This window comes from Seriola dumerili, unplaced genomic scaffold, assembly GCF_002260705.1.
Source record: "Seriola dumerili isolate Sdu_G_001 unplaced genomic scaffold, Sdu_1.0 BDQW01000044.1, whole genome shotgun sequence".
Classification (NCBI taxonomy): Eukaryota; Metazoa; Chordata; class Actinopteri; order Carangiformes; family Carangidae; genus Seriola; species Seriola dumerili.
In genome coordinates this window covers 6,579,419-6,604,834 of record NW_019174299.1, presented here as the reverse complement: position 1 = coordinate 6,604,834, position 25,416 = coordinate 6,579,419, and the positions used below count along the sequence as shown (strand labels likewise).

At 43.5% G+C, this 25,416-nt stretch overlaps 1 protein-coding gene across 3 annotated transcripts in view; it reads right to left on the bottom strand.

The window, feature by feature from the left end:
* The window catches only part of LOC111217493 (RNA binding protein fox-1 homolog 3-like), a 284,790-nt gene extending 260,009 nt beyond the window's left edge, over positions 1-24,781 (bottom strand). For all 3 annotated transcript variants that reach the window (XM_022739388.1, XM_022739389.1, XM_022739390.1), the window contains exon 1: positions 24,743-24,781. The gene's annotated coding sequence lies outside the window, so the exon portion shown is untranslated. The remainder of the gene's footprint in view (positions 1-24,742) is intronic.
* Between the last annotated feature and the right edge of the window lie 635 nt (positions 24,782-25,416).

Here is a 25,416-nt window from a genome sequence, read left to right as displayed (position 1 = left end):
GAAGAGGAAGAGAGACTAACTTATTCGTAATAAACAGCAGTGGCAACAATTTACTCTACATCCCCCTTTTTTAGCAGTGAAGTACATTTACTTGTACTGTACTTTCCAGCATCTGTATATTGTACTATCAAATATTGTACTTTTGACTCCACCACATTTTTGTGAAGTACTCTTACTTTGAAGAAGAGCTTTTAGCCAGTGAATGAATTTTATTTTATTTTGAAATGTGATAGGTCATACGCTGTGTTCATCACAGGAGAAAAACCAATCACAGCCAACTCCTCCACTGTCAGTCATGTTTGAACCTGTCAGTGTCCTAACCATGGCTGCCTCTGATAAAGATGAGGCAGGAGATTCTTCAGCAGAGCAACCACGGCCTTATCTCAAGTCCAGGATTCCCTTTGTTTTAAATGTTTGCTGTGTTTACCACGACCAAACTTCATCACTGGCTAAAAAAAAAAGAAGAAAAAAAGGGCTATGTCTATAGTCTTTGTATCATATTCTACAAGCTGTTTATTCTACAGGTTCTAGAGTCAGTCAGTCAGTCAGTCAGTTGTTTCAGAGTCATTAGGTTCTGTAAATGCTCTGTGGAACAACAAAACAACGTGTTTATAAAAAAAAATCATAAACAGCATCCTTTTAATAAATGGTCTATACTATGATGTAGATGAAGGCTGCTGTATAAACAGATAATGAATAATAATATAGTAAAACACAGTTGTAACAATATGGAACATGTCCTCACATGTTCTACTATATATTTTGTGTTCCAGGCTAGCTATGAAATATTTATATACTGCTTATAACCGCTAAATGTGGGGACTGAAAGTGTTACACAAGAATAAGCAGCAAACTTGCAGAGTCTTTGTGCTCAATCAGATTTTCAAATTCAGTTCTTTTAAAAATCAACACTGATGAACTTTTGAATAAATACACAGTAACTCATAAAATGTTTTAAAAACTAGAAAGGCACAAAACTAAAATTATTAATCAATCTAAATTTCCTGTGTATGAAATAATGAACAGGGAAACGCAGGAATCTTTATGTACATTTAAGGCCTGTATGATAAATATAACATGTAACTGCATGGACAGATAACCCAGCCTCACCTCACATACAGCCAGCACTTAGAAGCATTTCTGAGGCACACACACACACACACACACACACACACACACACACACACACACACACACACACACACACAAACAGACCCACATGCACTCAGACACACACATCAATCGACGGCATATCAACACCCACTGTGGCCTCCCGCCTGCTTATGAGAATGTGTCACCTCTTGTGGCACCCGGAGCAGATAGCAGGAGGCCGAACCAGAGTGTTTAACTCGGGCTCCGGTGAATGGCTGTAGGTCACCACTGTATCATCTCCCCACTGCACACACACACACACACAGGGGCTGCCAGGTGGCTTTTATTTGACTTTAATGTGGAGAAATATTAGATTTTTCCTGGGCAGGCTAAATCCTTCCCCTGGGCTCCCAGATAGCCCTGCAAAAACCGTACACAGAAGACGGGTCAATAAGAGCCCTGATGCCAAATCTCCTTAAACTCGCTCTTTATTCATGAATATGTGCTGAAACAATCTTTTGGAGGTATTAGGGAGTTTGTGAACAGAGTACGGGCCTCTCTAATCCACTTTACTTAACACTTTGGACAGAAATTTAAACATGCTCACTACTGCACTTTAAGCCCGTAAAGAGGACGGATGATGTGCCACCTTCAGCTGGTCCGACTGCGGAGGCGACATTTTCACTTTTTTAATTATCAGTGTGTTATTGTGGAAGTAATGAGACCACCTCCTGTAGGTGTAATTACTGCAAACAAATGAGATGATTCTGGGCTTTTTTTTTTTTTCTAATGCAGAAGATACTGTTATTCTGAGTTTTGTTTAATAGCATTCATTTTAATGTAGGAGATAAACATTTAAATTCTCTCTCAGCCCTTTTGCTGCTCCCACTCTGTCCGCGGAAAACGCTTTGAAACGCAGCACCGCTCATTTTTCTCAGCCCTTCACAGTCCTCCAGCTGCTTCAGTTTCCAGCTGTTGGGCTGAAATCGATTCTCACCTGGTGTTTTCTGAGCTAAAAATCTTGTACAGGAAATTTAGCTTGCAGGATTTAGGTTTGTTTCCGCAACACTATCACATTGTAAAATGTGGAGGAGGCTGCCAATCTTTACTACAATTGTCTTTTTTTTTTTTTTTTTTTTTTTAAGTTTGTTTAATTACACTCGTGTGTCAAAATTCACGCAGTAACGAGTGTTCATTTCAAAATAATGCATGTACCTTTTAGCAGGGTTTTTTTTTTCAGGGTAATCTGTGCATATTCCCTCACATTACAGCTTTAGCCACAGGTTTTGTTTTATCAGAGAACCATTACTGCCATTAAATCAAATACGGAGCTGCCATCAGTACCAGGGAACATACAGAGATTTGGAACAGGAGTAGTAAATAAAGAAAATAAAGAGATCCAAGCCTGAAGTATTACTCTGCAACCTGTACAGGTGCAACTCTGTCTGTCACACTGTTGTTCAAACTATAACCGGATCATGAAGGCTCTCAGGCAGCTCTATACTGAGCCACACAGGAAGTGTCACATTAAGCTTGTCTTTCAACAGCCACCATGGCATTCGGCCTTCACTAAGATAATGAGAAATACTGAACACTGCAGGTCAAAAACATCACAGCTTCAACCTCAACAACAGAACACTCGCAGACCACAGTTTATTTTAAAGCTGCACTAATCATTAGTCTGAACGTGAACAGGGTCTCAGTTCTCCTCGGCTCTATCGAACATTTTAGCGTCTTTTAGCGCATTGTGCTCTCATCAACCCCCGTTTCCAGCTCGTCCTATCCAGCGCTGAACAGCAGAGGGACAGTGAAGCGGGAGGAACGTGCGGCAGCGGTGGACGTGCCAGATGTTTTTCTCAGGAGTTGGTGGAAGCAAAAACGGAGCTAAAAGCAGAGTGACTATTGGATTTAAGTAAACTATCTGCGTGGATGACGCAACTTAATAATGTGATAATATGTCAATGTGGCGTTTCGCTGTCACCAATTAATCAAATAAATAAATAAATAAGTGAATGAATGAATGAATGAAGGAATGCAGCTTTAGGCTGTAAATAAAGTACACAGTTTGTGTGTTGTCACCAGTTATCACCAAATCAAATACAAGCATAGTTCTAATAGCTACCTGCTAATAAAAGAACATAACGTTCTGTTATTTCTACAATATTCTTGACTGATTCCGATGGATTTTTCAAGGCCATTGCATAATACAAATGTAATATTGTTTTCAGAGAAAAAAAAAAGAAGCTCAGTATGTGCCACAAAGCAGAACGGCAGCATATGTCAATTTACTAATGGTTTATCCAACAGACTTGGTCGGCCCATCCCCCAACAAACACACACTCAGCCTCTAAACGGCCTGGTAGACAAGCACATCGGCACAGTGGAACATTAATTAAGCTGGAGCGTGTGCACGGCGCGGCTTTCTGATGTACGCAATATGACAGAGGTGTGTGGGGGGTGTGGCTGCTTCTGAGAGTGTGTGTCTGTGGATAGGATGCACATATGGGAGTGGGTTTGTCTGCTTCGCCCCACAGAATGACCCATGAAATACAAATACACACACACACGCGCGCACGTGCAGAGAAATCCTGAAGATTAGTGATCGTACTCCATGACCTCGTGACTCTGATGCCCCACCCCCTTCCTCTCGCTCTCTCTTTCTCCATCAGCCAGCGCGATGCATCTTTTCCCCGTGTTTTACACTCATAATAAAATGCTCCATCCTGCTCCTACACACTCCTCCTCCCCCTCCACACGTTCTCCTAATGAGATAAATTAGCGCCTTGCAACAGATGCATGGAATATACACTAATGGCCACCATCTGTCACTCATCTCAGGGAGATGGAGTGAGAACGCGGCGCTAAATCCGATCACAAGCCCCTGGCAGAGCCCCACCACGGTGAGGAGGAGGAGGAGGAGGAGGAGGAGGAGGGAGGGAGGGAGGAAGACACACAGAGACAGAGAGAGAGAGAGAGAGAGGAAGACAAAAAAGGGAGAGATAAAGAGTACAGTACAGAGCGAGGAGGGGGTGGCAGTGTGGGGGTTTTAGGTGCAGACCGGACCGCGGTGCAGTACAGTAAGTGGTGGAGAGGCGTTGGAGCTGCAGTACAGCAGGTTAGAACTGGTGGTGATTCAGCACGCACAAGATTTTCAGAAGTGTCCAAAGGGGGTTTGTTCAACTCCCTCTGGTCAACGATAACAAAAATTACAAAACACTTAGTTTTTTATATCTTGTGACTGCGTTCCTCTTTAACTGGGTGACTTTCTGAAGTGAATGCATAGGGAGGGGGGGGGTGGGGGGGGGTCAGTAGTTAGCGCTGTAAAGATTTGGGATTTTCAGGTAATTTTTCTTAATGTTGTCGATTCATTCACGCTCGTGTGTGAGGGTAATTGCTGCATGTCGTGTTTTTGCCGGTGTGTGTGTTTTGTCCTTCAGGGCCTCGGTTCCCCTTTCACAAATTCATTTAAAGCCGTGCTTACATTCACCTTTAATGTAATACTTTAGATATTAGGATGTTGGAACAGCAAATTAGACCTTCCCTTGAACCTGATGTGACTAAATTACATTTTTGTCAGTGAGGAGAATATGTTCAAGATGGGATCGGTGAAAGTGAAGCAACGGATCTAATGAAGCAGACGCACAGGGCATCTTCAGGTGGGAGATAGAAGTGTTTTATTTTATCTTATATTTTAAAAACAGCGAACAGGGAAATACAGAAAAACAATGTAGGTGAAAATAATGCAATTGACTCCAAGCTGGTGGTTACACATTTGAATTTTCTTCTCCTTCAGTCTTTCATTCTCTTTAGTTTCTTTATTGATCAATTAGATCAATTCCTCATTCTCAATATTTAAATCCTTTAATACGAAAGATTATGGGATTTAACATCAGTCCTTGAGATTCTAAATTTCTCTGCGGAGACACATTTTCAAGACAAAATCCCTTCCTGAGGTGACGAGTGAAGCCTCTTTGTGGTAGATTAACATTAAAAGTTCCTCATTCCCATTATGAACTGGGACTGGGGTGGGGGTGGGGGGTGGGGGGTGACTGGTTTCCAGTACAACACACCTTATTTGAATTGCACAATAACTCAGACACTAATTATTCTGAGGGATTAGAAACTTTCAGTTGAAGTAACTTCTGTGTGAGACGATGACGTTGGTGACTGAACTGTCTTGTTGTTAGACTACACATCTGGATGGGATTTGTTTTTTTGCAGAAGAGATCTTGATTTCAGTGAGAGCTGCTGACTGAATAAAGCTGGACTAACTCGCTAACCCACAGTTGCTTGAGGGGAAGTGTAAAAATATACATATAAAGTTGTATTCAAATCAACCAATTACTTTTGAAAAACCATTTAACAATGACAACAATACTACCTCGGCCTATATGAATATGGCCTTAGAAATTCTATTGGACTTCATAGGAACCTTTAAATAATGCAAATGACCATTTTCAGTTTTCAGCTCGCAGGGAGCAGCGCGGCTTTGCACTTCAGTTCAATGTCAGAATGAGCAAGGAGGAAATTGTGTGCGAGAGGAGACTTAAGCACCTCTGCGAAGGGCTTAAGTAGCAGTCTGAATTGCACCATTTATGCATAAGGTACCCAAAAAAAAAAATCACTTGGAAAAAAAAAAAAAAAAAAGCCTCAACGTCAACTCTCACTCTGGGATCCATCAGAGATATTCTAATAGAGCTTCCTCTTGACGGCCAGTAATTCCCTCAGCAGCCGTTCGCCGTCAGAACGGCGAGCTGCCGCAGAGCAGACGGACGTTCTGACAACCTGCCGCGGCTGTACCTGCGCCGAAAAAAAGTCAGCTTTTCATATCTAATGTCGCCGTGACACTTCCTCTGTGCAAATAGCCACAAATCCATTTATAGAATGTAATCAGACAATGATATATTCCGGTCTGTGCCGTGGCCGCACTGTACATTAGCATGAAGCTTATGATGAAAGTGAAGGGAAACAATGAGGAACAAAAAGGGTGATGAGAAGGCAGACAAGCTACGCATCTCCAGAACCAGGAGAAATGAATCACCCGCCGTGCTGCCCTGCACAGCTTCCATGAGAACAAATGGACTAAAGCCAGCTACAATTAATCACTATTTGCGTTGGAGTTGGCCATAATTCTTTCTTAACTGGTTTAACTAATGACAACAACTGGAAATTAATTACTTATTGAGAGAAATGAAACAGTAGGCTTTTACCAGTGGTGACAAAATAGAAAAAAAAAAAAAAAAAGTTTTCACAAGACTTTAAAATAAGATCAAGCATTATAAAGACTGCTAACATCACAAAATAATTAAAAGAAAAGAAAAATATTTGACTGTTCATCTCAGTGAGAGTTTAATCCTATAGCAATTAGATTAAATATTCATGTAATTAAAGTGAAAGTTATGAGTTTGAAACAACTATTTCTCGGATGTTCCCTTTTTGTTTAACAGAGGTTGTGTATATTGGACCGAACCAGTGATCCCCATAAAATTTCGAAATTCAGCAATCATACCACATCAACATTTCCACTGAAGGCTTCACATAAAATGTAACTGGCCTCATAAAAGCGGTGTCAAATGCAGCCAACCTCTCATAAAAACCACTGATGAAATTCTCAGACAAAACTATAAATGGCATCTGTGGAGAAAAATAATACTGCTCTTCATATAGAGCGGAGCTGCGGCGCTTTACTGCATTTTTTTTTTTCTTTTGCACTCAGATATGTTGCCCCCGTGACGCACATCTGACCGCTAAAAGCTGCAACACAAATTACACCGCAACCTTGAACATCAGAATGATGCACAAAAACCAAGTTAAACATGCAGTCCATATTTCTATACACATACTTTTTTTTTTTTAATACTGCACATGAAGGGTTTGCAACAGCTATTCATAAATCCATCTCAAAGTTTGTTTTGAAGTCCTGGAAGTCTTCTTCTGGGAGTGGTTTACTAAACCATAGAAATATCACCATCAACTTGGTCATGTTGCAGTTAAGATAGACTCAGGGGTTCCTATAGTCATACCCTAGTTTGGTTGCTAAGGTCTTAGACCAAGTATAAGACCAAGATAAGGGGAAAACCTTTAAATACTTAAGTGACCAATTTATGGAAACCTTAAGGAAAATCTTAAGGCGTTTTGTGCAACTGGCCCCAGATTGCTTAATTAAAAGTTATGGGATGTCTCGGCTAGGAAATATTTTAGTAATGTACACAATGGTTGCTAATAAATCCCATCAAAAATGGAAACAGGAATTGACAGAAGCATCTCAACTGTAGCTATATTTTTGCATTTGTCCACCAAATTAAATGTTGGTATTTTAAGGTTCTATGTGTTTCACCTTTTGTTGGGTGACTCAGCAAAACTTCAGATAATGTTCACAGACAACAGTTTGTTCAGTGCTGACAGCACTGGTGATAGGACAAGTTTTTATGATTGACAGTCATATTAGATAAAAAACAAAAAAAAAAGAGAGATTCTATGGCATTCATGTATTTGTTCAGGGTTTAACCTGAGCCATGCCAAACAACAACCACAGCGATCATTATCACATCCATACAGGGTCAGTAGTGCACAGCTGTTAGAATATCTCTTTAATGCAGTGGAATCGGATCAGTCCTCGGTATCGGGGAAGGAAAAACCTGTTATCAGAGCGTCTCAAGGCTCACACCGAACTCACTGCCGCTGATGGGTGAACATCATTTACTGTGTATTAATGAAATAAACTGGCCCTGCAGAGGAGTGTGGAGCTATTTTATTGAGCAGATTTTCCTGAGCTTAATAAAGCATCAGTCGGTCTTTTTCTCAGGCTGATTAGACGGTTTGGTACGCAGCCACGTCCTTTCAACACACTCTTTCATTTTGTTTTGTGATTGGTTGCTGATTAGTTGGATGTAATTGGATTTTTTTTTTTTTTTTTGTTCCTGTCTTTCTTTTCTTCTTTTGTCTGTCTCTTTAAAGTCCTTGGAGACTGGCGTGTGATAAAGGGCTGCGGAGACAAACGACCTTGAACTTTAACTTGAACTTTGTCCGCCTCTCTGTCTCCTCCCTGTCTTCCTTTTTCTCCGTCTTTCACTCCATCTTGCTCATCCTCATTTACATGGCCTGGGCTGCAGAGCTCGAACAATCCATTAGCTCGGCGAGGATGTTGAGGAGATCCATGCAAATAAGTGTGAAATTACGCTGTAATCAGTCATGTAAATCGCACCGGTTCTCAATCTGGGCATCATCATTTCTTTGTGCGTGTTTAGAAAATGGCATGCGGGGGCGATGGGTGAGGTTTAGAGAGAGCACAGGGAGAAGAAAAGACAATAAGAGAAGTATTTGACAAGGAAGAGGATATGAAAAACACTCCAAAAAAAAAAAAGAAGCTTTGATTCCTTATTCAAAACTGAACTCGTTTTTCCTGTTGGATTCGGTTTTAAAAAATTCATACCGTGATCAGCAATGCGAGACTTGCAGCGCATAGGCTTCCCGCCTCTTCTTTGATGAGGAGAAAGGAAAGGATGGAGAGAAGGAGTCTGATGAGACAGAGGGATGGTTTGTATGAGCTTTGTTCACAACAGAACAGCTACAGCACCGCAGCGTAATGTACAGGAGAAAATCATCTATGAGGAAAGTTTTCATGCACAGTGAAAGCAACGTGGAAAAACTTTCTCACCATAATAGTTAAAATTGGTTCTTTTACTTCTGAGAAAATATTCAATTAACAAAGAAAAGTTGAATCCCACTAGAACCACATGGTGTTTACTGTGTGTTGTACTCTGCAGTTCTCTCAGGTTTACTATCGCCTTCAACAATACAGAGCCGAACATCAGGTACTGCACGCTCATCGATTCGGACAAAAAAAAAAAGGAACATCAAGTACCACTGAAGAGAGATGATTTAAAGCAGACAGGATGAATGTGTCAAAGGATAACAATGGCTCGACACCATCTTCTTCTTTTTTAAAAAAAAATAAAATAAAATCTCAAAGAAAAGTCTGAAACCAACAATTAATTTACTCTGCTTAGGGTGTATTCAGATCAACAATAGCGAATGTCTCAAGATTTGCAGCAAAGCAATGCAATGTCATCCAGCAACACACTGCAGCGGCCAATCAAATGGATGCATCATTAACAACTAAAACTCTACGATGGATTTAGATGGATGATAAAGTGAGTGTCACTGATATATCTTTATAGAGCTGTAAAACCCTGTCTCGTAGTATATAAACAGCTGGGCAGTGTTTTGGCGCCTGCTCAGCCTCAGACTCATGGATCTATTACATGCGGCACACACCGGCTGTGTAGTGTCACGTCCTTTAACACCTGCAACACACACACACACACACACACACACACACACCGGACATGTCACAAACAAAGGCTAACGGTAGCAGAGCCAGGGCGTTGATATGCATAAGCTCTATGTGGACAATATGAATCTAACTATTCCATCACAGCACAAGTAATCTCCTAAATCAGTGCTAATATATCTATATCTATATCTATATAGATATATATATAATGATACAGTTGATATGGGGTAAATAACCAGACAGGAAGTTTGTTTTTTTCTTAATCCAGTAAATACTTGACAAATGAAGGTGCTGTAACACGAATCCATTAAAAACCCAATACTGCCATAAAGCAGTTGTACTCACTGATTTGTTAAATTGCCCATAATGGCATGATATGAAGAGAGATATTAAAAAGAGAGAGCTAACCGTGTAAAAACAGTATGATAAAATCTCTGATGGTATATATCTTTATATCCACAGGCAACCCACTCCACCCACAGCCCGATACAGAGCATGCCTCTGTGCACAGAACTGTTAAAAAAACATCTATAAGAGTCATACTGTTACATATCAGTTAGGTGTAGAGGCTTCGGCTACACAGAGAGCACTTGTTAGCAGGATGAATTCATTGAGAGTTTTGTCTGCTCATTGGATTTGACAATAAACAGATGAAATACCAGCAGTTCTGCCTTTTCGCTTGTGCCACACAGAAAAAGAATCTCTCTAAAAGCGCCGCACTATCAAGCCACTTGAGGTAAGACGAAGAAGCCTCAACTGCTGTAAATAAGTTCTTAAACAAAAAGAAATAAGATTGATTTTCCATATCAGGCAGTGGTTGGGTTTGTTGGGAGAAACTAGTGCCATTAGAGCTGCAGAAGTGGTGCTGGATGTGAGCGAGCTGATGATTGGAGTGAATTACACAGACAAAATGCACTTTCAGAATCAGTTTCACACAGTCACCTGAGTGTCTGCTGTTGACTACCACAAGCTGTAGCACAACACACCGTCTCGAGTGTGAGATTGCTTGTGTATACATGTGTGAGTGTGTCAGCATATGCATGTCGACAAGCCGGGGAGGAGTGTGAAAGCAAAGCACGAGAGGAGCAGCGAGACAAGGGATCAGGATTTTGGCTCAAATACAATTTGTGGAGGAGTCACTCAATGAGCTGACAGCCGTCAGTGAATCCTGGTGGGGGGAGAGCGGGCTGAGCCACTGTGGTCAAACACACACACACACACACACAAACACACACACACACACACATACACACACACACACACACACACACACACACACACACACACACACACACACACACACACACACACACACACACACACACACACACACACACACACACACACACACAAACACAAACACAGACAGAGATTCCATCAGCACCGGGAAGCTCAAACAGACAGATGGGCTAATTCGTGACTGACTGTGTGTTATGAAACATTATCTCTGTGTCAGTGAAATCAAAATAACATTTTGGGCGTAAACGCGGAGCTTGTAACTGCCAACACAACACACCACATGGCCGTGATAGATGCACGCGGACCGTGATGCATGGCCTCGGACGAAATGTTTTGTCGCTAAACTGCTGCAAACGCTGTTTATTGAGTCATCTGGGGTGAACCGCATGCAGCCGTATATGTTTGCCAATCGCATCCCACCTGCCAGCGCCAAATTAAGCCATCGAATCAATTTCAAGAGTCTGGAGGAAAATGAAGGCCATTATAGGCATTGAATTTTATTTGCTCTCTATTCAAAATTAAAGGCTATTGACAGACGGCTTTGTTTTGTTTTCTTTCAACCACTCTACTACGGTGAGAGTGGGGATAGGTGGCTGCGGCTGCATTTTAATGCCCTGCCCCTTTAACGGCCGGCTACAGAGCCACTTTATAATCCCCCTCGCTTGGGGATTTGTGTATGCGGGGAGTGTATTGTAGCTAACTGAACCTGGCTCACTGCTCTCCGCGGATGTTTTGTTGTCAAATAATGGGAGAGTGATGGGGTCCTACCCCGCTGCGAGCCACCGCAAAGATTAGACAGATCTTCACACTGGACGATTGGTGAAATTTATCACTGTCACTGGGTGCCAATCCAGGTTGTTGTTTTTTTTTTTTTTTCCTTTTTTCTTTCTTTCTCCCACCGCCCCCCACCCACACTGTTTGTGGTGGTTTCTCATTTGGAACCTGCAAACCAGTTGTCATGTGTACTTTCCACTCCAATAGTGATAGCTTTAAGCAGCGCCTCAAAAATCACCCTCTGCTTCATGCTCTCTGCACAAATGCTCATCGCATTCTCTGTCTGGCGTGCATGGGAAATTTTAGGGGGGCGGAGGTGATTTGTGTTGGTATGGATGGATGTGTGTGTCGTGACATCACTGAGCGAGTGATAAATCTGGAAAAGAAATGAAAACACACTTGCTGGGTGACAGGTAGGCAAATAGTGCATTCTCTTCCTTCATCTCCTTTGTCATCGACTCATTTTCCTCTCATTCCTTCGTCTAAAAGCAGAGGCATCTAACCACAAAAACGCTGACTTATATGAAAAATGCATTCATTTCAATTCATTTTGCACATCCTTCGTTCTTTAACAGGCTTGCTTAGTAGTTAGAGGATGTATTTTGTGTGTAGAGTTATAAGAATAATATCCAACCTCCAATTCCCAGGTGTAATCTCCATATCTGTTGAGGGTCTTTATGAGCCAGTGGACGTGACACTCGGCAGACTTCTACTGTAAAACCCTTCATTTAAACACCGTGTGCATGTGTGTTAATATGCACGTGTGTGCAAACCGGTTGCCAGTAAAGCATCAAGCAGGAAGGAGGGTCCCCCCCCCCCCCCCTTCCTTTCGTGAGTTAAGAGGCCGCGTTTCTCAGCCAGCAGATTTTGATCCCTTTCGAAGCGCTGCTGGAATTAGCATGCAGGAGAGAGCGCTGAAAGGTGCTCCAGCCCTTTTACTCTCCCCTCCACCCCCACCCCCCTTTCTCTCTCTCTCTCTCTCTCTCTGCCTCCCCTCTTCCTCAGGTAAAAGTAATGGATTGTAGCTGGCTCTGGCCTCCGTCCTGACGCGTCACGCCTGCTAGCCAGCCAGCCAGCCAGCCAGCCAGCCAGCCAGCCAGCCAGGGCCAGGCGGGAGAGAGCAGAGCTGTGGGCTCTGTTATTTAGCGTCCATTCCTCCACAGTCACACTCGCTAACTCTGAGGCCAGCTGTCCAGGCACACCAGGCCTCAAGGATGGCAGCCCGCCTTAACTGAGAGGTGACACCCCCCTCCACGTTCTTTAACAGATTGCCATCTCGGGCCAGCATGTTTGAATACCAATGCATAACCACAAAAAAAGCCTCCTTACCGCAGCAACGGACAGGAACAGAGAGGTACGATAAAAGAGACTTCCATTATAACAAACAATGAAAAGAAATTGACTAAAACTTTCTTATGGCAGAAGGTTAGGACATACAATATTCTCTTTATGTGTACTTACAGTATGTGAAAGCTCATATTTTTCCTCTGACCTCATCATGAACTTATGATTCTGCCCATCATCTTTTTACCCACAGAGACGTGTCTTGTTTTGTCAGTCGAAAACCAAGCAAAGCGGCAACTCTTCACATCCGAGAGGCTCAGAGCAGAACCAATGTGGCATTTCTGAACAATCGTTTGCAAACATTTCCTGTTCATCCACTTATCAACCGTTTAAGCTCTAGAATCGAATGTGGTCGCTTGCAGTAATGGACTTGCAGATTATTCTGTAGCATCTAAGTAGTTTTTTAGCCTCTTTTAGCTCAGAGTTTTGGTTTTGCTGAAGGTTCAATCTCAGTTTCCTCATTAGCAGTGTGCAACTGTGCGACTGATAAACCACTGTTTGCTCACGTTTTCACCATTACAACCACATGAGGTGATAACTGATAACACATCAGGGTTGTGTGTCGGTCAGCTTGTTGTGGAGTTCTTGTATAAGTGTTCCAACAACAAACAAAACAAACAAAAAAAAAAAAATCATTGAAAATAGCCTTAAATGCAACATGACTTTATTAATGTGCATCAGCATCAAATTTGACATGAACGTCAACCTGCACATCCGGATGCGCGTGGGAGCAAAGGTCGTAGCTGCATAATCGGTCCTGACAGTCACCCATCGCTCACACTGCAGCGGGCCTGTGTTAATGGGTATGTAAATGTACAAGTAAGTAGGTGTGCAGTGGGATGTGCAAGTCAGAGTGAATGTTGATGTACAATCAGTGCAGGAGTCCCCTCACTGAACTGACAGCTGTCTGTGAATCCTGGTGGGGAGAAGCCTGAGCCACTGTGCTTAATGAATGTGCTCTGCCATCAGCTCAGGATCTCAACCAAAACACATGAGCGCGCCTACACACACACACACACACACACACACACACACACACACACACACACACAGACCAGGATTAAGTCTACTGCAACATTAGCAAAACTGCAAAAATACACCCTAACTGAAAAAAAGACTTATTTGGACCAACTTCCTCACAACCATGAATGCTGTTACGGTGGTGAGTCACATCAGGCCCAATGCCAATGAGCAGCATTGTCAGCTGTGAAACAGGTCAGGCAAGCAGCACTTATGGGACTTTTCAAAGTAACATAACAGTTCCAAAGAGGACAAATCATCCATACCCACATTACAAGTGCATCAGTCAAAAAAAAAAAAAAAAAAAAACAACTGCAAAATGGGTTAATATCTCAAGGGGGACGAGTCGAGAAAATGAGGACAACATCTGCCAAAACAAACTGAATCAACAAAGAGGAAGAGCCGACACAAGCTGAAAACTCACCGACGGGGATGTGACGATACGCACTGTACATCAGCCCGGTGTCAAACACTGCTAATTGGAATGACAATCTAATATGATCCTCCTGTATCTAAATGTTTGCAGTGGTCTAAGTGCTTTTCCATTATGTGATAATGTTAGGAAATTTGACCTGTGCGATTTGTTTTTCTTTCTCCTACAGAAACCCAGCCGCACAGTGCATCAATGAAAACAAAGCAATTTATACACGTCTCACAACTGGAGAGCATTTAGAAAATACAAACAGCCTGCATGGCAGTTTTCTATCACATTTGACTGTGTCCTATAATATTTTATTTAATGTGTGGAGCTGTTCAGAGCAAAGCATCTGCATGAACACAGTCCACAATCCTCCACATGCTGTCTGTTCAATGAAAGCAGTGGCAGTCGTGAGGTGTCGTTCACGTGTAAATTGTCACAGAAATAGACACAAGACGACGGTTTAAAGCTACAGACATGTTTTAAACTACATCTACTCTTACTTCCTGACTCAGAAATCTGGATTAGGCCTTGAGCCCCGCCCACCACCTGCTGGCTCCAGGTGGACAGGTGAAAGAGCAGAGAGTATCAAGATGGTTAGAGGAGGAAACATCAGAGAGACTCAGCCACATGTTTGAGCCTCAGTCAGACCCAGACTCAGATGAGGAGTCTGCTGAGACCAGAACCAGAGACTAGCAGAAGGATCAGAACGGTTAGCGCAGTTAGCATCTTTTGTTTGTTTATGTTGTTTGCTAGCTTGTAACTTGCACTGGGTGACACGCTGTTAGCGGTTGTGCTAATAATAACTCTCTCTCTCTCTGTGCTGACAAGGTTTCAGGTTTGTTTAGCCCCGCCCCCCCGTCCCCACAAGTTGACAGGATTGGTTCCTTAGTTATATGACATATGAAACCCAGGCTGAATCTGTTTTTTCGTCACTGGTTCACTGCAGTTCAAGGGGGAAACACCGCTGACTGATTTTTTCACTCATCATATGTCTGTATTAAAAAAAAAAAAAAAAAAAAAAAAAAAGGATGTTAACAAGGTTAAAAACAACGCTCATCAACTGAAATCACTTGTCACAACACTTTGTAATTCCATTGTGAGCAAACAAACCTAAAATGAAGCTTTATATACTGATGATAGCAACTGACACATTAAAAGGAAATGCCTGAACCAGATGTGCTGTTACGTACTCGTATGCAAAGGTATGAAAATGTTTCAGCTTGTGTTCCTACGCCAAGAGCTTCTACCTCTGATTTTCCCTAATGTGTGTACGGGGAGAGAAAATTCAGTGATAGTTGTTTTGTTGTAGCATCCTTTGTGATTATAAAAGTTATGTCTTCTTCATTTTATGCATTTATTATTTTTGAAATAAGTGTAACACAGAAAACACCACAGATTCATCCTGTTTTCCAAAGCCAGCTCCGGTGTGGTGAAGTGAAACAAGCGACGTCTCTGCTCACTTAAGGTGACAAACAAAAGCACAGTCCATTAGAACAGCATGCACAGACACATACTCCTGCATTAACAAATGTAATCGTGTTGAGCGGCACATGTATTTTTCATTTCTCTTGCCACTGCTTCATAAGGCCACAGTCACGCAGCTGCAATCATATCTTAAGACAAAATGAATTTGAAGAGCTCGCTGTGTGTATCTGCCTTCCACGCTGCCTTAACTTCTGTTCTGCCTCCTCACTGCCAGGAGAATTAAACCTCACTGTGCAGTAATGGCAAAAGTGAAAACAGTCCCCATTAAATGTGATAAAAAAATGTAAAAAAAAAAGCTGTGTGATAAAACCGTGTTTGTAAAAATTGCAATACATGTGTCATTCAACAAGATGTATTAGTTCAGGTAGCAATTTGTCTCTGCAAGCTGTTTTTAATGGGTTTTTGCAGCCGAGGACTTCCGGAAGGGAAGGCAAACATGCATTAGAACAGACAGTATGAGCTTTGAACTGGGACATTAGTGGGTTTAGATGTTTCCTGGGCAATAATGGCAAGAGAAAAACAAAATGCATCATCTCATAAACAACAGGAAGCGAGTTCTACACCCGAAGAGAGCTGGCGTCCCGAGCCCCGCATCTTTGGATTCGCTCGTTTGTGAGAGAGCATTACAGATTGTCCTGTTTACTAAACATGCGCGCTGTGCACAGAGAGCTGACATCGCATTACAAGATGTGTGGACACTAAAAGAGTTCACACACTTTTTGCCGCATCAATCCTCGGTTACGATATGTGCTGGGAAGTGTGTTAAAACAGAGGAAATTGTTCACAGAAATGGGGAAAAGGTTTATGTAACCGTTGGCAACTGAGGCCAACAAGGGGGGTTAAAAGGACAAGTCGTGAGGCCTATGTGCTGTGACCCCCCCTCCATCTGGTAGTGAATGCTGCAGTTTAAATTTTTCCATCGACCAAAATCTGTCACACAGCCATTTCGCTTGTCTTTTTTTTTTTTTTTTTTTAACTTGCCCGATACGCAGGCAGCAATGACAGTCATCTCCGAATGTCATCTAAGCGAACAATTAACAGAGCAGCAAAAATGTGAGGTCAGATATAATTAACATATGTGCTGCTCAGCTATAATTGCTCAAGTCTAAAGCAAGTAATTAAATCATTCAAAGTGAGCCATGCAGACAATGACTGACTTGAGTTTTTCAGATGTGCAAGAGAGAGGCCGCGTGGAGGAAGCCGCTTTCGCTTTGCTCCTCTCCGTCGCACCACCCTTGGGACCGGCGCGTACACAAAACGACAGAAAACGAACCGTCTAGCTGGGGGTAGCTAACACGGAGCTAATGCTACGTGCACTCCAATGGAGAGACGGCGCCCGCTCCCGGTGCCGCCAGGAGAGATACACCCCCAACCCCTTCCCCTAAACTCCTCCTTTATTCTCAGGAATCAAAGACGTTCAGTCGCGTGCTCGAGGTGCTCCTAATTGACGGCGCAGAGATCCGCTCATTATGATACATGCATCGGGCTGGCCTGTCAGACAGAGGGAGGTGGAAGGGAGCGGCATTAAGCGAGTGGCAGGAGCATTATCAGTCTATATTTCACAGGTGTCAGCGGGGACTTGTCCCCGTTCCGTCCTCTGGGTGTCATTTATTAAATGAAGGAATGAAAGGGATGTTTAAGGTAGAAATACAGGCCTGCTTGGACAAGGGATTATACATTGTTACAAGATGAAAAATTGCATTTGAACCTTGGATACAAAATCCAGGTTCCAGGGGTTCCATTAATGTAATGTCTTAACAGCTATTCATGATCACATATACCCAGCATGCTTTAGGTTTGTACAGTAACCTGTACAAATCACCCCATCGCCCACACCAGCGTTTATAAATAATGTTGGAGGAGATTAAATTCAGTTTCAATCAGAGGATTTCCTTGCTTTGTTTTGAAACAGAGGTTGTTTTTTTGTTTTTTTATATATGACATTAATCCGTACAGTTAACCAGCTGACACCGATGATGTTTGAGTGAGGGAAGAGAACCAGAGGGTCCAGAAAAGAGGAATCTACCGTTTCAGCTAATTCTTCTTCTTCTAAATTAAATGAGAAAATGTGTTGTTCGTAACTTCCCTCCACAACAACACACACACAAAAGGGGAACGACTGTGGCTTTGTTTAAAAGAACTATTCGGTGGTCATTGTTGAAAGAAACCAGAGGTGACTGCTGATGTGGAACGGGAAGCGAACAGCTGTCTCCTGTGTCCAGGTCCAACATTTTGTTTACCCACCCCACCACTCCAACCTCTGCTGGCTTTGTGGCTCGATCCCAATGTCACACTAATTCCTCCTTGGCTCCTGGCTGACGAGAGTTATATTTCTACAGGGTTTTGTCGCTTGAATGTGAACATGCTGTTATTGGGCATTTTTTTAAAATGGGAGGACAGACTCCTCTATAAAAGACATGCTCTGCTGAATGAGACGCAACAAAGAAAACCAGGAAGTACACAAAGAGTTTGCACCACAAATTACTCGGACTTAATACTTTCTAAACGTAGTTCCTGTGAGCAGCACAACCACCGCGACCTGTGTGTAGTACATTGACGCCCGCCGATACCTGTTTTCAGAGGTGCCTCAAAATAAAACAGTTACGAATATCTGCTGTGACCAAGCACTATAAAATACACATTTCCATTCATGAATTTGGGGAACTTGGGAACTCAAAATCTTCAGTCCACCAAACTTACATATCTTTGGGCCATGAGCGGAAACCGGAGCACCCGGGGGAAACCCACACAAGCATGAGGAGAGGAGCGCACAGCCTCCACACAGGGAAGGGAGGGAGGGAGGGAGGGCCACCGAGTCCTTCCTGAGGATTTGTTTCTGTCAAATGAAGAAAGGCGTTGGCAACTTTTGACATTATGTTCTCAGTGGACCACGGATGAGGTCAGAAGCAGTACATCATCTTTTTTTTTTTTATATATTTTCTTTTTTCCATTGGTAAAACTCAGCTACAGCACGCCTTGTTACAGTATGATTTCTTTTCATAATAAACCGATATGCTTTCAACCCGTCTGACCAAGGTACTGAGGCCTTCCTGAGCAAATTCAAAACACTTTGCGTATGCTCCGTTCTTGACATTTAAAATCATATGAAAATGAAAATGGATCCCAATTAGAGCAGCAGGAAGCAGAAGGCCCTCTTGGTTCTCTTAGTAACAAGCTGGTTTAAACATTTCCCCCCACGAAATGCCTTGAAAATTGACCTTCTCATTCTGCGAGCGGCGATAAAAGCAGCCTTGAGTGGCCTCAGATCAAGTTATTTTGATAGTCGGCTGCGCGGATGAAAATGTGAAAGTAAAAATAAGGCAAAGCAGAAGGGAGCATAATCACACGGCGTATAACTGCAGAGGTGGCCCCTTTGCACTTCAATGTTCCACATTCATTCATCCACAGTCTGAGTAAAGAAACACGACATTAACCACCAGGTATCAATGTAAATCACAGGAGTGGAAGACGCTAATAACCACTTCAGGACAGGTGATTATTATTGAGGTGATCGTCAGAGGATTGACACTGTGTACTGAATAAGGTCTAAAAATATATGAAATAATGTGAGTACATGCTACAGAGCTACTGGCATAAACACACAGCAGTGCTGTAACAGCCTAATGTGAAGGCAGGGTAGAGAAAAATAAAAAAAAAATGCTATATTTAAACTTGAGGGTGCCGAGGCAGGGATGTCGGTTGGATCACCTGTTGAAGAGCATTTATTTCAACAGGGGAACAAAGGTCAGCATCCTTGCTGGAGCTTTGATTGGCAGGCGGGGGAGCTTGATGCCCACAGCAGCGGCCCAGCGGAGCAGCCAACGGTGGCGTGTGGTTTGGCTGGGCCACATTTCTGACTCAATGCTGACTAACTGAGTGTGTCTGCTGACAGTGTGTCTGACTGATAGGATCACCCCGGGAGGCTCTTCCAGGGCCTTTACAAAGTGTCTCTGATAGGCCAGGCCCGCAGCACTGCCGCGAGGGTCCGCCGACAAATTAAATTTAAGCCCTGCTAATGCATAGCGTAATCATAGAGTGAGGTGGTGATACATTTTTCAGCGGGGTTACCATGGGCGCAGCAGAGGAGGAGCTTGGTGTAGAATCCGAGATGGCAAAGAGAAGAGAGGCGGCAGCAGCTGAGGGAGAAATAGCCGAGTGTGACCTCGGCTCTGTGCTGAGAAATCCTGCTCTCAGAAGCCAAGGACTCGTATGAAAGAACAACAATAACACGCCATTATGAGATGTAACATTTTGCGACGACCTGCGTTTCCAGGGGGAAATTTGAAAGAAAAGCAATTTCACATTAAACTATCTGACACAATGCAGGTCTGTGGAGTAGAAGAGCGGCTGGGGGAAGAGAAGGGGAGGCAGATAGCACGGAGCCTGCGTGCATGTGTGTGTGTGTGTGTGTGTGTGTATGTGTGTGTGTGTGTGTTAGAATGGTTGGAGGGATGGTGGTGGTGGGGGTGTTCAGGAGCTTCCTAACAGCCATTGGCCAACTGGAGCGAGACACACACATCCCCTCTGCCGAGTTAAAAGGGATGGAGTGGATGAAATTTCAAAGCCTCCCCTGCAGACACACACTCTGCTTTGCACACATCAGCACTGAGATGTTCACATATTCGACGCTGTCGTTCCAGCCTGGTTTCCTCTCCTGTGCGCTGGTATCAGACATGGTTCTGCTGTGTTTAAATGAGAAAACCAAACCCAATGAAAACTGCCCTACATGCATACATGCGTGTATGTGTGTGTGTGCGCGCGTACGGGAACAAAACTCTCGCCACGTGTCCAAATGTCCCTTTTTATTTCCCTTCAATGATGCTAAGAACTGTCCTTAATTAAAAAACAGGTTCTCTGACTCATATTTCCCGTGATTACTTGCTGCAGGCAGTACAAGAAAGTGAAAGTCACCGTGAGATAAGGAGGAAAGTGGCACAGACATTCACCTATTACATTCTATTCACTTATTATGACCAACAATGCCGTTCTGATTAACTTGCACATTGACATCATTATAAGACACATTCCAGAAGCGCTAACACAAAGACCAACTCCGCTGCCCTTGTACACACAATATGGAGCCCTCAGAGCTGCAGCATGTTCAGCTCTCCCTCCTCCGCTTTTATTTCCCTGACTTGACAGCCTTGATTTGACCACTCGCTTCCTTTTCTTTTTACGAGCATCTCTCAGACTGAACACCTGTACAGCCGCATCACAGCGGTACGCGCCATAAAACAAATGCGGCAGAGTTAGATTCTGACACACAAAATCATCTGTTAATTCTGAGATCTCTCCTTTTTGTAGTTTTTGTGTGTGTGTGTGTGTGTGTGTTTGTTTTTGTTTGTTTTTTTTTTTTTTTCTTTTTTTTTTTTGTTGGCAACATCTTTGTTGCTAAGCAGTCGTTGCTGTGGTGATTTTGCACTGCACTTCCCAGAGATCACAAGTCAGTCAAAGAGTGTGGCCAGTACTATGTGACGTCTTCCTTGGTGAATTTGATGAAAGGGAACTTTGACTCCTCTTCTTTTATTTATATATATATATATATATATATATATATATATATATATACTTTGAATGTTTCACACGGTTAGTCTTCGATTTATTCACATGGACTGAAAGCATGAAAGACATCATGTTCATCAAAAGACTGAACAGCATTTACAAAAGCTGTGTAGTTTTCCGCTGCACAGACACACAAAAAAATTATTAGAAAAAAAAAATCCCCAGATTGTGACTTATTGTGTAACGCACGATGTCGTGCCTCGTGAGATGGATATGAGGAAATTGCTTGACTTCCTGACACATATTGAAGCTTTTCTTCTTCCTGACCGGAGATCTCTAACATCAGAGGGAGTCAGGTTCACCTATCCGCCCCCACCCCCACCCACGCACAAGTCCATCTACTGGTATATGTAGCTCGGACGCACCTCCAGAATCACTGTCACCCTCACTGAGTAATTACAGCGATTAATGCATGGACGGAGCTCGCCTCTGGCTCTGGACACTCTATCAAGACGTGTGTGGTAATGGATGAAAGCACATTCTTAATAGAGAATCTATAGTGTCTAAAGCTAGAGAAACAAAAACAAACCAAAAAAAAAAAAAAAAGAACATATACCTTTTTGATCAAGACTGACTTTACCCACAATCCTCTTGGGGGAGATCGTTTACCAGCCTCGAAACAAGAGAAAAAGCGGTCAGGTTCTTCTGCCCTTGTCGTTGCGCTCGCGCTGACCTCTAAAAATGGACAACAAAGATCATATCACGAAACCAATACTAGCGCCAACGGCCTTTGCACAAATTGATTTAGCCACCCAGAACTCACTCCCATCTCAATGAGGTGGCAGGATGCTCACAGCATATATCACTGTCACACAAGCACCCTCTAGTGAAATGTGATTTTTATCTTTATGAGCTTTTTTTTTTTCCATCCTGCTCTTCGGTACAGCATGTAGCTGGTTGTGATAAGTGATGAGAAATAAAGGGCTGGCGCATTACGCTAATACAGGTGCTCTCGGCGCATATGGGTGCTATCACACAGGGAGAATGACATTGTTGTGGTCCTGTGCGTTTGAAAGCGGCTGGTGAGGCAGCAGGGGGCCTGTGGTATATGGCTCATAGATCACTAATGTGTGGGTGAGAGTTGTCACCAGCCAGCGCCTGGCTGTGAAGCACAACATAGTTTATGGCACACAACCGCTAGACGTAAGCATGAATCGTGGCCCAGGCAACAATGAGGAAAAGCGCACTAAAAATAGATGATAAGCTTTTTGCGCTCGCCCCAGAAACAATGGCTCCATTTGATTTTTCATGTGTTCAAACTGTGGTGCAAAGGATAAAAGAAGCAGTGTATAATGTCTAACTGGGCCTATAGTAAAAGATCGGGATAAATAGAGCCGAGAGGCCCACGCTAACCTGAAACGCACCCTCGGTGAAGGCTGGAAAGACACGATAAATGTTGCACTTTCAAGTGTGTTAAATGCACTAAGAGAGTCTGGGCTTTCTCCCTTTCCAACTGACAACCTCTGTTACACAGTTAATTACAGCCAAGTGCAACACAGCGCTGTGTCAATTATCATGTGCTTTAGCTCTCTCCCAATGGATATTTTTACTGCCTGGGTTTCACTGCTAAAGTTTCTACCTTCTTTTATTGCTATTCTGCCCAGGTCTCGAGGCTGAATTACATTCGGCAGACAGAGCTGTAAAAACAGAAGGGATTTAAGGATTCAGATTGGTGGAGGGTAACCTAATCTTCCGTAATTGGGGGAATGGTTCTCATTTATATCAGCCTACTTTAGAAAGCAAGCTCATCGGCAGGCTGCTATCATCCCGGGCATTTTGCTCTGACGATTCATTTTCATAAAGGCCAGGGAAAGGGAGGTCGGCCGCCACGGCTTCGAACACACATATTAAACCTAATCATCATTAATCAAAGCACCGCTCTTACTTAGCAGGTCATGGAAATCAACATACATACATAACGTAAACGCTGCACAGAGATCCCTCATGTGCTGGTTTTGCCTGAGCCACCATGCTGCTTGAGTGCTGTGAAATAACACATTCTGGGCTGCGTCGTCTCAAAATGGAACTAAAATGGTAATCCTCTGCCAGGCGAAGCGTTCTCGCCTCGCCAGATGCTTAGTTCTGAAATTTGCCTAATTGCCACGCTCAGATCAATCCCTTTTACTCTGCCAAATGAATCTGCCAAAGTGTGTTGCGAGCGTTTTGTTGGCCCAATATGCTTTTTCTCTTGCAAAGATTCGTGTTTTCGCGACTCCCGGCGAAGGCCTGAGAGAGGTTTTCGGTCTCGGTGACATATCCGCACAGCCGGATGCGTGTCCACCCCTGCTGACCTGTGTGCCCATTAGCCATGGCAATGCAGTGAGGGCACGGGGCCTATTCATCTCAGTGCCCGCCCACACACGCACACACACACACACACACACACACACCGTACACCCACTCTTCATATGGCTCAGACACATGCTGTGGGCGGACTAAATGTGGCCCTTTGATCAAAGGGCAGCGTGTGGGAATGGACACTGACTTACTGACCTCCACATACATACACACACACACACACACACACAAACACATATGTAAAAGACACACTAAACATACACAAATACATGTATATGGGTATGCATAAGAAGTCAACTCTTATGATCCATAGTCCTGTGGTAACATGTTTCACTTAACAAACTGATACACACACACACACACACACACACACACACATGTGAGCACAAATGGTGAATGGAAAAAAGCTCATTTGTGCAGCTGCTCATTAAAATGAAGTGCATGTTATGAATGGCATACACAAACACACACACACATACACACACACACACGCGCTCTGCACATTGTGGTGAAGGTCCATCTGTGATTCATCACCCGTCCACACACGCCACACGTCTCACATCATCATGAGAAATGACTGCATGACAGAAAAAAAACTCTTCTTCCAAAATAAGCAAGAGAAGTAAAAAAAAAAAAAGAAAAAAAAAAAAGAAGAAGAGGAGGAGACAGAGGAGAGGTCCCTCTGTGTGTGTAAATATGGAAAGTGATGGATGAATCAGAAGTTTAGTCAACAGAGAAAAACCTTGGTTCCAGCTGCCCGGCTGTCTGATGAGCCACTCTGTGCTTGTCAACAACATCCCCTATCATTCTTGCACAACTATCTACTCACAAAACCAAGACCCGCCCCCTTCATCCCTTCGGCAATTCCACCATCCTCCAAGAGAAACACCTCCGATAGCAGAGCGGGCTGCTCGCAGCAGCGACGGCAGCAGAAATCTCATTCCCCCCCTTGTCTCTCTTTCTCCCCTCCCCTCTTCCCTTTTCCCTCTCCTCCTCTCTATTTCTGTGCATCTTCTCTCAATCCTTTTTTGTCTCCACTTCTTTTCCCTCCCTTCCCGCTCTGCCACTGCGTTTGGCGCCGCGGATGAAAACATAAAAGAGGAAAAGAATTAAAAAAAAAAAAAAAAAAAAAAAGGAGAGAGGGGGAGAGAGAAAGAGACAAACCGACATCGGGAAGGCTGGAGAAGCCAAATTAGCATGAGAATACTCACAGTGTTGTTGTTGAAGGAGCGCAGGGATGGGAGCGCGGCACCGGTCCCTCCGTCAGATACAACCTGCACACACAAGATTGAAGAGGGAAAAAAAAAGAAAACTAGGCTGTGAGAGCGGCAAAGAGAGAGGGGAGAGGAGGAGGAGGAGGAGGAGGAGAGAAGAGCAGGACAAGGAGGAGGAGGAGAAGAAGAAGAAGAAGAGGGAGGAGGGAGCAGAGCATCTAATGCAAGCACCAACAGGAGCCCAAATAAAGAAGTAAAGGATTTCTCGGGGAATGTGTGTGTGTGTTTGGGCAGTGATGGTGTGTGTGTGTGTGTGTGTGTGTAGCCTATGTGTTGTTATGTGGGAGGGGGGGGGTTGTCTTTGGGAAATATAAAACACACACACACACACACTCACATGTGGGGTTGCACTTGGGTGCGCAACCACATCTGACAGGTCTGATCTGCAGTCCACCTACCTCCTTATCGCTACCTCACTCTTCCACAGCACTATGCTCTCTCTCTCTCTCTCTCTCCATCTCTCTCTCACGCTATCTCTAACTTGCTCGCTCTCTCTCTCTCGCTCACACTGATGCCAGAGATTCAGCCGCTACAGAGGAGCTATCGCCCTCATCGCTGTATGTTACTGAAAGAGGGAGGGCACCGTCGGATCTCCCGCCCGCCCACGCCAC